The sequence below is a fragment of the Fundulus heteroclitus genome, unplaced genomic scaffold, assembly GCF_011125445.2.
Source record: "Fundulus heteroclitus isolate FHET01 unplaced genomic scaffold, MU-UCD_Fhet_4.1 scaffold_416, whole genome shotgun sequence".
Lineage (NCBI taxonomy): Eukaryota > Metazoa > Chordata > Actinopteri > Cyprinodontiformes > Fundulidae > Fundulus > Fundulus heteroclitus.
The window spans coordinates 3,274-17,370 of NW_023396831.1; the positions used below are offsets into that span (position 1 = coordinate 3,274).

The 14,097-nt window shown below is 39.3% G+C and overlaps 1 long non-coding RNA gene across 1 annotated transcript; it reads left to right on the forward strand.

Annotated features, from left to right (window-relative positions):
• The first annotated feature begins 2,823 nt into the window (after positions 1 to 2,823).
• Positions 2,824 to 6,925, forward strand: LOC118560297. Its single transcript, XR_004929257.1, has 2 exons — positions 2,824 to 4,017; positions 6,627 to 6,925. It is a non-coding gene; the product is annotated as an uncharacterized LOC118560297 (long non-coding RNA).
• Positions 6,926 to 14,097: the final 7,172 nt, after the last annotated feature.

Genomic DNA, 14,097 nt, shown 5'->3' on the forward strand with positions numbered 1-14,097 from the left:
CTGCCAGGAGAGCAGCTCAATGGGAAGGAGGTGATTAATGCCATCAGGTTTCCAGTCAATGCTTCTCCCATAAAGAGTCTGGATGATGAACAGTCTCTGCTGCTCTCACAGGTTTATCCAGACCAAATTAAAGGCAGAGAGCTTCGAGAAGAGAATGATGGGAAAGAGTCCATCAGGAAAGAAGATCATGGAGATGCTTCCATTTCTTCAGAGGTTGGAGACACTGAGGAGGATGAAGAGGACAGTAATGTAGAGCACCCTCTCTCTGAGCTGAAACACTTGTCAGACTCTGGATATAAGAAATGTTCTACAGAGATGAAAAATGTGGAGTCATCTAGGAAAGGCCGCAGAGGAATGAAGGTTAGCTGCAAAGACTGTGGCAAAACATTTATTAAAAAATACGCTTTAAACACACACATGACAGTCCATACAGGACAGAAGCCTTTCTCTTGTGACTTATGTGGACAAAGATTTCGTCTAAAAGGAAATTTAAATGCACACATGAAAATCCATACAGGGCAGAAGCCTTTCTGTTGTAAACTATGTGGACAAAGCTTTAGCCTCAAACATAATTTAAACAGACACATGAGAATCCATACAGGACAGAAGCCTTTCTGTTGTGATCTCTGTGGAAAAAGATTTAGATTAAAAGATATTTTAAAGACACACATGAGAATCCATACAGGAGAGAAGCCTTTCTGTTGTGATCTATGTGGAAAAAGATTTGGCTTACAAGGAAGTTTAACCAAACACACGACAATCCATAAAGGGGAGAAGACTTTCTGTTGTGATCTATGTGGGAAAAGATTTAGCCATAAATCATATTTAAACAAACACATGGTAATCCATACAGGACAGAAGCCTTTCTGTTGTGATCTATGTGGAAAAAGATTTAGCCAAAAATCAGATTTAAACAAACACATGATAATCCATACAGGACAGAGGCCTTTCTGTTGTGATCTCTGTGGAAAAAGATTTAGATTAAAAGATATTTTGAAGACACACATGAGAAACCATAAAACGCAAGACAACGAAAGTTTTTGAATAGACCAGTTCACTGTTATTGTTTTGATGCGGGTTTTTTGCGCATGCCTGCTGGACTGATAGGCAAAAGGCGAGCACAATGGCTGACGCAAAACAAAGGAAACGACGAGTTCTCGACGTATTTTTCTTCTTTAGATAACGTATCACAAGATCGTTTTAAGAGTAAGTTGATGGTTGATGGTATCAGATTGCCAGATTCATACAGTAAAAGCCTGAAGGGACGGAGAGAGTCTGTGAAATGCTGGCCAAGTGTTCCGCACCGCGACATAAACAGCTGCCTTATAAACACGCAGGCCAGTACAGACAAGAGAGCACGAAAGCCCCTGAAACCACTGGACGGCTACAATTATTTTATATCGGGACACAGGCAGCAGCAACCCCCGCGACCCCATGAGGGATTAAGCGGGTCAGAAAATGGATGGATGGATGTTCAGACATGTTTGTGTAACATATGAAAGCGGAGTCGGACACAGACAGCGCCTCAGCAGAGAGGAAGACCTGCCACCGGTAGGTTAAAAAAACATTGTTCACTACGAATTATTTTGGTGTTTTTGTCTTATTAAAATGGGTGGGGGTGTAGGCGACGTTGCAGCGTAAACACAGAAGTACTAGCGGGTGTGAACAGGGGGCGTAATGCAGCCGCTGTCTGGTGCACATTATTGCACGAAGAAAACAAATATGATGCGGCGTGCTGCTGCAGCGCATCGACTCCACTTCTCCCACCCCGTCTAGCGATCGCCACCTCCCCTCCGCCGCTATTTAAGTAGAACAATGACTAGAGCAGAATTAAGTTGTATTTACCGGAGATTAAGTGCAGACTGCAATTTCTGTCATGGTGCGATGCCTCCCACAGTCGATTGGGATTGTCTGCCTGCGTCCTTTTCATTGAAATTATCCATTTCTTTCTTCTTTCTCCGTCCTTCAGTAAACGACAGAAACGTACATCCAACGATTTGGAATGCCTCTGTGTGCAACCGGGAGCACTACAAGTCGTAGGCATTGTTTAGATTCCAAAAATAAATTAACTAAAAGCACACTCTCATTCACCCGTTCTGTCATGTAATAGACGAGAAAAGTACTGTTTTTGCTTACCCGCGGGACCCGGATGTAGCGCTGACGTCACACGTGGACTGGTCTATAGCACATTTCAGTACAAGGCCATCGCAAATTGCTTTATATGAATAAAATGTAGAAAACTAAAAACAATTAGTTGGAATAAGTGAGTAAAAGTGAAACAAAATAAAACAGGAAAATAGAAACTAAGAGTAAATATTATTGATTTTATAAACAATAGGACTACAAATTAAAACTAATGTTTCAGTTAAAAGATTAACTAGAACACTTAAAGTCAATCTTAAGCAAATGTCTTTATAATCATCATTTAAAAGAAAGTCTTCTGGACTTTTGTTTCAGATAGGTAGAATATAGAAAGTCACCTTCCTACAACAGGTTGTAAAGCGCTTTGGGGTAGTCAGTCTAGTTAAAGTGCTATACAAGTACAAGCAAATTACCAGATTAGGCATGAATCAGAAGAATTTAGTGGTCTGGAGGGTTATAGACTAACAGAAGGATTTTAAAGTCTATTTATTTAGATACAGGGAGCCAGCAAAAGGACTTTAGGACCAGGTCGATGTTCTCTACTTTCTTAGTCTTAGTGCAGACGCAAGCAGCAGCGTTCTGGATTAACTGCAGTTGTCTGATTTTTTATTTTTATTTTTATTTTTTTTTTGTGGACCTGTGAGAAAACAGTTTCAGTTTTTGATTTTTACTAAAAGTAAATGCATGGATTAGTTTTTCCATAACCTGCTGAGACATCAGTCCTTTAATCATGAGAATGCTCTTCAGGTGATAGAAGGCAGGACAACTGGTGAGGAAATGTTTAAGCTAGTTGATGCTTTTCTGACTGAAGTGAGACTGAGCTGGAAAAATGTCTCTCTGTTTGTACGGATGGCTCAGCAGTGATGACCGGCCCAAAGAGTGGAGTTGAAGCGTGGATAAAATCCATCAATCCATGCGTTATAGCTACCCACTGTGTCCTGCATCAGCAGGCACTAGCTTCCAGAGACATGGAACCAGATCTTCTGTTCTGAACACAGCTATCACTGCAGTTAACTTTGTGAAATCCAGAGCTTTGAAATCACGGCTGTTTGGTCAACTTTGCCCAAATCTGGAAGCTGAACATGACACACTGCTCTATCACTGAGGTGTGATGGTTGTCTCATGGGAAAGTGTTGCAGAGTTTTTTAGCTACACAGAGAAATGGCTGAATTTATGAGAGGAAAAAAATGGACATTGTACATTTCTTTCATGATCCAGACTGCATTGCCAAGTTAGCCTATCTTGCAGACATATTCAACATATTGAACAGCCTCAACTTCTCCGTCCAAGGAAGCTACACATCTATCCTTAAAGTTAGTGACAAAATCACCACCTTTTATGAAGAAGAAGAAGAAGAATAAAAGATGGAATAACAGACATGTTCCCCAACTGACTGACTTTTTAAACAATGAGAAGCTGTCTGTTGCTATTGTGAGGGATGTTGTGACTTCATACCTAACATCACTGTGTGAGAACTTCAGCTCATATTTCTCTGATGTGAACACTGATGCCTGGGACTGGGTGCTGATCCATTTTCACCTGATGCAACAAGAAATGGCTTAAGAGGTAAAACAGAAGAACAGCTCTTGGAGTTATCTTGTGACAGAACATTGAAGGCCAGATTCCAACAGGAAAATCATGCAAACTTTTGGGCCTCCCTCTCACATGAGTTTCCTGAACTGACTGCTGAGGACATGAAAATATTGCTGCTGTTTTGTTAGAATTATTTTTATTATTCTCTACATGTTTATTTTTATTTACCATGTTTATGGCATTTATCACATATTTACTCATTACTATTAAAAAGGTTTTAAGATTTGAGTTTATTCAGACAAAGTGTTTTTCAAATGACTAATATCTCTCATGTATTATTGTGTTTGTGTTTATCAGTGAGAATGCTATACAGCATTCTCACTTATTGTTTTCCTGTTTTTCTTTATTATTATTATTATTATTATTATTATTATTATTCCGTACGTTTTTGTGCGTCTAACTACTCCTGCATACTTCAACCGATTTCAACGATTTTCGTACCAAAACGTTCGGCTCGTTCTCGACATTACTGCTATGTCTCATGGTTATGGTAACTTTTATACTTTTTGAAGTATTTGTACTTTTTGTGCGTTTTTTGCTCCCATTGAAATGAATGCAAATTCCTTCAAATTTTTCAAATTCTTCAAATTCCTTCTAGTTCTTCTGATACAACTTATATCAATACTATTACTACAACAGATACTGCAACTACTACTACTACTACTACTACTACTACTACTGATACTACTACTACTACTACTACTACTACTACTTTTACTACTAATGATACTACTGCTGCTACTGCTACTACTACTGATGCTACTGCTGATACTACAACTACTACTGATACTACTACTATTGCTACTACTAATACAACTACTACTACTACTAGTACTACTGATACTACTACTACTACTACTACTACTACTATTGATACTACTACTACTGATACTACCAATGATACTACTGCTGCTACTGCTACTACAACAACTAATACTGCTACTACAACTATTACTACTACTAATACAACTACTACTACTACTAGTACTACTGATACTACTACTACTACTACTACAAATTCCTTCAAATTCTTCAAATTCCTTCAAATTCTTTAAAAACTGATACTACTACTACTACTACTACTACTACTGATACTACTCCTACTACTATTGATACTTCTAGTACTACTACTAATACTACTACTACTGATACTACTACTGCTACTACTACTACTGAAACTACTACTACTACTATTACTACTACTAATACAACTACTACTACTACTAGTACTACTGATACTACTACTACTACTACTACTACTACTACTAATGATACTATTGCTGCTACTGCTACTACTACTGATGCTACTGCTGATACTACAACTACTACTGCTACTACTACTATAACTACTACTAATATAACTACTACCACTACTAGTACTACTGATACTACTACTAATACTACTACTGCTGCTACTACTACTACTACTACATATTCCTTAAAATTCTTTAAAAACTGATACTACCACTACTACTGATACTACTACTATTACTACTACTACTACTACTGATACTACTAACTACTACTACTACTACTGATACAACTACTACTACTAATGATACTACTGCTGCTACTGCTACTACTACTACTACAACAACTACTACTGCTACTACTACTATTACTACTACTAATACAACTACTACTACTAGTACTACTGATACTACTACTACTACTACTACTACTACTACTACTACTGATACTACTAACTACTACTACTACTACTGATACAACTACTACTACTAATGATACTACTGCTGCTACTGCTACTACTACTACTACAACAACTACTACTGCTACTACTACTATTACTACTACTAATACAACTACTACTACTAGTACTACTGATACTACTACTACTAGTACTACTACTATAAAATTCCTTCAAATTCTTTAAAAACTGATACTACTACTACTAATACTACTACTAATACTAATACTACTACTATTACTACTACTAATACAACTACTACTAGTAGTAGTACTACTGATACTACTACTACTACTACTACTACTACTAGTACTACTACTACAAAATTCCTTCAAATTCTTTAAAAACTGATACTACCACTACTATTGATACTACTACTATTACTACTACTAATACAACAAATACTTTTACTAGTACTACTGATACTACTACTACTAGTACTACAACTACTACTACTATTACAAATTCCTTCAAATTCTCCAAATTCCTTCAAATTCTTTAAAAACTGATACTACTACTACTACTACTACTGATACTACTCCTACGACTACTGGTACTACTACTATTACTACTACTAATACAACAACTGCTACTACTAGTACTACTGATACTACTACTAATACAACAACTGCTACTACTAGTACTACTGATACTACTACTACTACTACTACTACAAATTCCTTCAAATTCTTCAAATTTCTTCAAATTCTTTAAAAACTGATACAACTACTACTACTACTGATACTACTACTACTGATACTACTACTACTACTACTTCTAATACTACTGATACTACTACTACTACTAATACTACTACTGATACTACTACTACTACTACTACAAATTACTTCAAATTCCTTCAAATTCTTTAAAAACTGATACAACTACTACTACTACTGATACCACTACTACTGACACAACTACTACTACTTCTACTACTACTGATACTACTACTACTACTACTACTACTGATACTACTACTACTACTATTACTACTACAACTGATACTACTACTACTACTACTACTACAAATTACTTCAAATTGTTCAATTTCTTCAAATTTTTCAAATTCTTCAATGTTTTTCAGCTTTTTTTCTCTTCTGCATAAGACTTCTGCATCTTCTCAAATCATTCTGCATATTAGCATTCTCACTCGCTGTTGCGTAGGAACAGCTTTTTCTAGTTATTATTGTGATTTATTTACTGGAACATATACCATGCTTCATCTTACCTCATACTATGTTTTTCAACTGTCTCTCTTATCATTGCAGAAGGCCTGCAGAGATATAACTCTTTTTCCAAGACCTGAACTGAACTGTGTGAATGGCGTTGTATTATCTTGAATGTCACATCATAAATGGTTTCTAATTAGGGACCTCCCTGAACACAATAAAGAGAGAGGAAGCACAGGGTGTGTTTTCAGAGCAGTAAGGAGTTGTAACTGAGCACATCTCTGCTGTTGTCCTCTCAAATAAAACCAAACTAACGTTTGTTGTCTTTCTTCCCTTGTGTTGTTTAATGAATGTTTTAGGTATTTAAACCTGACATGTTTCCAACCACTTACCTCTGTGAATCAACATTTTCAACTCTGACTGTAATGAAGAACAAATGCAGAGCTTGTTTACAAGTGGAAGATGATCTTAGAGTTTGTTTGTCATGCATGCCTCCAAGAATAAACTGTGTGGGGAGAGACAGGCTCATCCTTCTCACTAATTGTCAAGAGGTTATTGATGTCATTGATGAATGGCTTGACTGTGTAACAAAGTCTAAAGCAGATATTGATAACTGGGAGTTGGTTCCACAGGAGAGGAGCCTGATAGCTAAAGGATCTGCCTCCCATTCTACTTTTAGAGACTCTAGGAACCACCAGCAGACCTGCAGTCTGAGAGCGAAGTGCTCTGTTAGGAACATACGGGGTAATCAGAGCTCTGATACATGGGGAGTGGTGGCCTAGTGGTTAGAGCAGTGTGCTTATGCTCTGAGAAGGTTGCAAGTACCCACTTCGATCCCCAGTGCCTGCACTCTGGGTACCTAAGCAAGAACCTTAACCCCTGCCCACTGCCAAAAACTTGCTGCTGTCTGACATTTCAGATGCTGTAATACATCTAATTGCTGTCAGTGATCATGCTCCAGTTTCTATTACCCTAATACATAAAAAAGTAACCACACAAAACAAAAACTGGAAATTTAATACATCATTGGTTAAGGATGAAGCATTTATCAAATATTTTAAAGCAGAGTGGGCTTCATATTTGGAATACAATGATCAACCAGGGACCTCAGCATCTAACCTCTGGGAGGCAGGGAAATCATTGAAGTGAAAATAATTCCATTCTAATCTCATAAAAAGGAGATAGAAAACAAAAAGATTCAGGAATTAGAAGAACATTTAAGTTCCTAGAAGCCTCCCAGGAAGAAGGTAAGCTGGGGAAAGTCTGTAAAGTAAAATTAGAATTAAACCAAAATATTAAACCAATAGGTAAAGAATAAACCAAGCTGAATAATAGCTTTATTTTGTTGTTTTACAGATTTGACAGTCTGATAAAACCAGTGAATGCAGTTATTTCCTGTTTAACTTTGAAGCAGAGCTGGTGGAAGTATCAGTGCTCCCTCTAGTGGACGGGGTAGTTGTTGCAGACAGTAACTGAGTTGGGACCCTGCACAGACTTTAAGCACCTTCTTTATTTTCCTCCACAGGCTGCAGAGTCTCTTTAGATTAACATGTATTATTCATTCATGTTTCTCCTGATAAAATGTGTAAAATAATGTGCACTAAATGTGAGACCTCCTGCAACTTTACACTTGTTTAGCTCAGATGACTTAAACTCCACCGCTGTGAAGTGACTTAGTGAAAACAAAGACTGGTCATAGAGGGAAAGTGTTTCAGCTGTGTGATCAAACAGCTCAGTCTGTAGAAAGTATTCTGTGTGGTCTGTAGGCTCATTTCTCTGAAGGCTCCTGAAGACTAACAAGCTAACAAGGAAAAGCAACGAGAAAAAGCTTGAAACAAGTGTTGACCTGTTGGATGGTCACTACAACATGAAACCAAAGTTAAGCTGAAATGGTTCTGGTAAGTTCTGGTTGCTGATAAATTGTTGGACATGATGATTTCAAAGTGTAAAGTTCTCAGACAACCAAATGAAGAACAAAAGGCAACATTTCTTGATCTCCATTCAGAGTAAAACCATCAGAGACAGGTTTCTCCTGAGACCCTGGTCTAAAGAGCAGCTGCTCCACTGTGAAGGTTCTGATGACAAAGCTGTGATTCTGGTGTCCCCTGATGTCAGCTTCAGTTTCTTCATGGATCAGATGGACAGACAGACTGTAGAGACGTGTTCTGGCCTCAGTTACCCAGAAATCCAGCCCTGCTGCTAGAGCCTGCTTTGCCCCGCCCTATAAAAGGAAGTGGAAGCCTTTACTTCCTGTTTGACAGTCTGACCTTTGACCTGACCTGGTTTAGATGGAGGAAGCACATGGAGCAACCCTTTGGGTAAGTGCACTTTGAGCTCAAGCGGTGACTTTAAACCTGTAACTGTGTTAATGTGACTGAATGTGGAGTTCAGATGGTGAGAGAAGAGGAGAAGGTTTAGATGTGAGGAGACCTGAAGCTGCTGCTTTGGTTCTCCAGCTTCTGGATCGGCTCAGTCAGACTGGTTCAGAGGTTGGATTCAGATCACAGTTTGTTGCATTGAAACACTAATAGAGGTCATTCAGATCCAAGGTTCTTCTAGCTCAGCTTTGGTGGTTGGTCTGTTCGCTGAGGAGCTTTCACAACATGTTGGTGCTAGCATGTGGAGTAGAACATGCTAACTCCTTTGACCTGCTTGGAGATGTTTGACTGTGTTCAGAGACTCTGGTTTAGTTGTGATGTTGAGTTTCTGAAGGTTTGTTGAACTTCTTTGAGCAGGTCAGCTGAATTTAGCATGTTGGACTCAGATGTTGATGCTGAGATGTTTTGTAGGTTGTTGCTGAAGCTCAGATCAGATGCTGCTGTTGAACCAATGTGGATCATCTGTTTTAGAGTTTCCATGTAAGAAAATGAGATTTGAATCAAGCTTTGAAAGTATTTCAATTGAGACGATCCAGAAGCTGAAGAAGTAAAGCAGCAGGTCCTCCTCAGATCCAAAGGTTTTCCTCTTGTTCTCCTGATGTAACTCCACATTCCCAGTCAGGTTGATCCAGTTTCAGGTTTAAAGTCACTGGTGCCAAAGTTGAGCAGCAAGTGAGGAAGCACAAGCAGTAAAAAGTCAGCTCTGCAAAGAGCATAACCCCCTTCATGAACCTCCTGAGAAGCCGGGGAGGGGACACTGCCCCCTCACCCACTCCCTACACTGAGACATACTTACCTCTCCAGGTCACAGCACAGGCAGGAGTTGAACCCAGGACCTCCACCTCTGGTATCTTCTGGTCACAGACAGTTCCACTGCACCATCAGGTCCGCTCCCCTCTCAATGTTTTTCTCTTGGTGCTTTTCAGTTTTTCATTCAGAATCCTGGACTCATCAAAATACAGACTCTAAGGTTCTTCATAACAATAAGGAGCCTGATAGTAATTTGAACTCAGACCTTCTAGACTACCAGCCTACAGTCTATCACACTGAGCTACTGACTGACACTGGTTTAACTCTTTCCTATCTTGTTCAAATTTCTCTCAAATTGTTCAGTTTCTGGTTTATTTAAAACAAGGAGCTCATCTGTCTTGATCTTATGACCTCCATAGTGCTGATATCTGAGCAAACACCCTGAGCTATCCAACCAGACGTCTTTCTGCTGCATCCTAAAGCCTCTCACTCATGATCTCTGATCTATCGGCTCAATCTGATAAATGGAACTGAAATCTGGACGTTTAGCAGCTGATGGGAATTTGCTTTAAACTTTACCAACTAAAGTCAACTTGAATTGTATTAAAGCAACAGAGAAATGTCTAAAGCTGTTAAAGTAACTGAATATAATTGATGCTAAAGACTCATTAGTTCTTTGGTCAGTTGAGGAACTGAATGAAGACACTAGATGTTCTCAGTCCTTGATTCCATCATCCTGAGCTGTCAGGTCAACTGTCTTTTTTCTGGACTTTTGATTTTCACACTTGGGCTCTTAATGTCTTCTCAGGCTTTGATCCCAAGCTTTACCCAGTTTAATTCAATTAAAACATGTTTATCGTTGTTTTTTTGGAATAAATATTCTAATTCTTAATAACAAGAACAGAGATAAAAAGCTAAATTGTTTTTCTTAAACCAATACCAAACCAGTGAATGCAGTTATTTCCTGTTTAACTTTGAAGCAGAGCTGGTGGAAGTATCAGTGCTCCCTCTAGTGGACGGGGTAGTTGTTGCAGACAGTAACTGAGGTGGGACCCTGCACAGACTTTAAGCACCTTCTTTATTTTCCTCCACAGGCTGCAGAGTCTCTTTAGATTAACATGTATTATTCATTCATGTTTCTCCTGATAAAATGTGTAAAATAATGTGCACTAAATGTGAGACCTCCTGCAACTTTACACTTGTTTAGCTCAGATTTCTTAAACTCTAACGCTGTGAAGTGACTTAGTGAAAACAAAGACTGGTCATAGAGGGAAAGTGTTTCTGCTGTGTGATCAAACAGCTCAGTCTGTAGAAAGTATTCTGTGTGGTCTGTAGGCTCATTTCTCTGAAGGCTCCTGAAGACTAACAAGCTAACAAGGAAAAGCAACGATAAAAAGCTTGAAACAAGTGTTGACCTGTTGGATGGTCACTACAACATGAAACCAAAGTTAAGCTGAAATGGTTCTGGTAAGTTCTGGTTGCTGATAAATTGTTGGACATGATGGTTTCAAAATGTAAAGTTCTCAGACAACCAAATGAAGAACAAAAGCCAACATTTCTTGATCTCCATTCAGAATAAAACCACCAGAGACAGGTTTCTCCTGAGACCCTGGTCTAAAGAGCAGCTGCTCCACTGTGAAGGTTCTGATGACAAAGCTGTGATTCTGGTGTCCCCTGATGTCAGCTTCAGTTTCTTCATGGATCAGATGGACAGACTGTAGAGACGTGTTCTGGCCTCAGTTACCCAGAAATCCAGCCCTGCTACTAGAGCCTGCTTTGCCCCGCCCTATAAAAGGAAGTGGAAGCCTTTACTTCCTGTTTGACAGTCTGACCTTTGACCTGACCCGGTCTGGATGGAGGAAGCACATGGAGCAACCCTTTGATTTGATCCAGTAGTCAGAATTAAAACTTCCTCTTCAGGGCTTTAAGTGGACCAGCAGGTGAATGTCCAAACACTAAGTCAGCAGGACTAAAACCTGGGGACTCTTTAGTTGCTTCACTGGGAAACGAGGACACCAGCAGAGAATCAGTGAGATGTCTGCATGTTTTGGTGACTGGGACCGAGTAACCACACAGGCTGGGTACAGTGTTTGGGGGGCATGTTTTTACCTTCGGTCGTATTCAAAGAGCCCTACTGATGTTCTCCTGTGTTCCTCTTTGTCTGGGTTTCCAAAGCCAGCAGAACAAGCTATGCAGCGTTCCAGTCCTCAGGTCAGAACCAGCCTCTCCATGGGTTGGTGCGTGATCAAGCACAGTGCTGCAGCAGGAGGCGACGGACGATGAGAGCGGCTCTGAGCTGCAGCTCCTTGAGTCGTGTGACGTTCTGTTTGTGTTGCTGCAGCTTTCTGAATGGACCGTGTTTGTTCTGCTTCTTCTTCTTCATGTGTATTTATGGAGCCACGCCTCAGTGACATATATTTATGTACACTGGAGAAAACTCTGATAAAATAATGGAACACTAACTGCATGACTTTTAATTTCATTATTATTACTACTACTACTACTTCTATTATTATTATTATTATTATTATTTTATTTTAACTTGAGATAAACGCTTTTAAAAGTTTTCTGGCTTCCAGGACTTTATTTTATATTTGTATTATGTTGATGCAAATGTATCAGAAACTGGACCTGTTTATATTTCAATGCAGGTTTTCCAAAGTGGGGGATATGAGATGATTTTCTGCTGATGTGCTAAAAAGATAAAATATTTCCCTATTTGTGAAACCGACTTATAAATTTTATTTAAATTTTATGACTTTAATCTCTTACTATTATAACGTGATTCTCCTATCTATCTATCTATCTATCTATCTATCTATCTATCTATCTATCTATCTATCTATCTATCTATCTATCTATCTATCTGTGGTTATCTGAAAAGTTTCAGAACCCTTGTTTTAGTGGTAATTCAAAGTTTACCTTTTTTAAATGCATAACTATTGCAACTTGATTTAAATTGGACTTTTATTCCTCTTCAACACGTCTGTTTCCTCACCAGGTAAGTAGCTCTTCAATATTTAGCAAATATCCACCTATTTTATCTGTATTTCATGAACTGGACCAGAATCAGAGCTCCAGGCGGTGTTGCACCTTCTCAGGCTTCAAACTCAATGTACTGGATGGAACGATTTTAAGAGTTAAACTGATCATTTTAAAACATGGACCATTTCCAGCATGTGAGGACAGACTGGGAGAAATAAAAAAAAAAATAAAAAAAGACAGTTTTTCATGTTCTGAGGAGAAACTGGCTTCTGAAGTGAAGCCAGAGCAGAAGCTGTGGAGCAGAACCCAGCTGCTCAGAGTTCTGGTTGGACCTGCTGGGCTGTTTTCCAGGAGGAGACGAAGGTTTGGGATGTCGACGCCCCTTTTTGGGATGTTGACGCCTCTTTCTGGGATGTTGACGCCCCTTTTTGCAGAAACACCCCGAAATTTAAGTCAAATAGGAGAAACGTGGATGTTTTGGTAGATGAGCGAGTAGCTCAGGGAGTAAGAAGACATGCTGGTTGGCTGACTGTTACCTAAAGGTTGCAGGTTCAACTCCAGAGAGCATCTTGCTGCTTTTTGCTTTCAATAGAGGGAAAATGGAGGTAAAAGTGGTCTAGTCCAGGAGGTGAACCTGCAACCTGTGACTCCACAGCTCACTTCTTACTCCTCTGAGCCACCGCTCATCACACCAGAAAGGGTTCTCGGGCACCATTTGTGTCATAAAAATGACAGATTTTGGTAAAAAAAAAAAAAAAAAATCCAGCAATGAGCCAGAAGCTCAAGCTCCAGCTGAGGCAGAGGGCTGATCAGGAGGGGGTTTGTTGGTCTGAAGGCTCTTGGTTCTGCTCCACAGATCATCACCTGCAGAGTCTCCTCACATGGCTCTGCTTCATGAAGCCACTGAAGCTCTTCAAACCACCAGGAGCCCGGTTCTTACAGAAGAAGACTTTATTTTTCCTCAGTATATTACTTCATGTTTACATAAATAGAAATAAGTTTTATTTTTGGACTAGTCCAGAACCTCAGAGTTAAACATTTAAACGCCAGCACTGCATGCAGAGTCACATTTCATCATAGAAAATAAAACAGGTAAAAACTGAGTTTTGTTAGTCTTCAGCAGAGTGAAGGAGGTTAGTTGACCCAACTAGAGGAACCTGAACATGATGAGGGAACACAGAGCGTACGGGCAGAACCAGCAGCAGGAAGTGGGCTTGGAGCCTTAAAGACGGATGCAGGAACAGCAGCAGAGGGAGACGTCTTCAGCTTTCATCCTGAAAGTCTGAACTCATCTGTGGACGACAAAAACCCCTTAGTTTGACTTTTGTTCACAGAGGAGATAATCGGTGTTAAATGTGGTTTGGCTGAA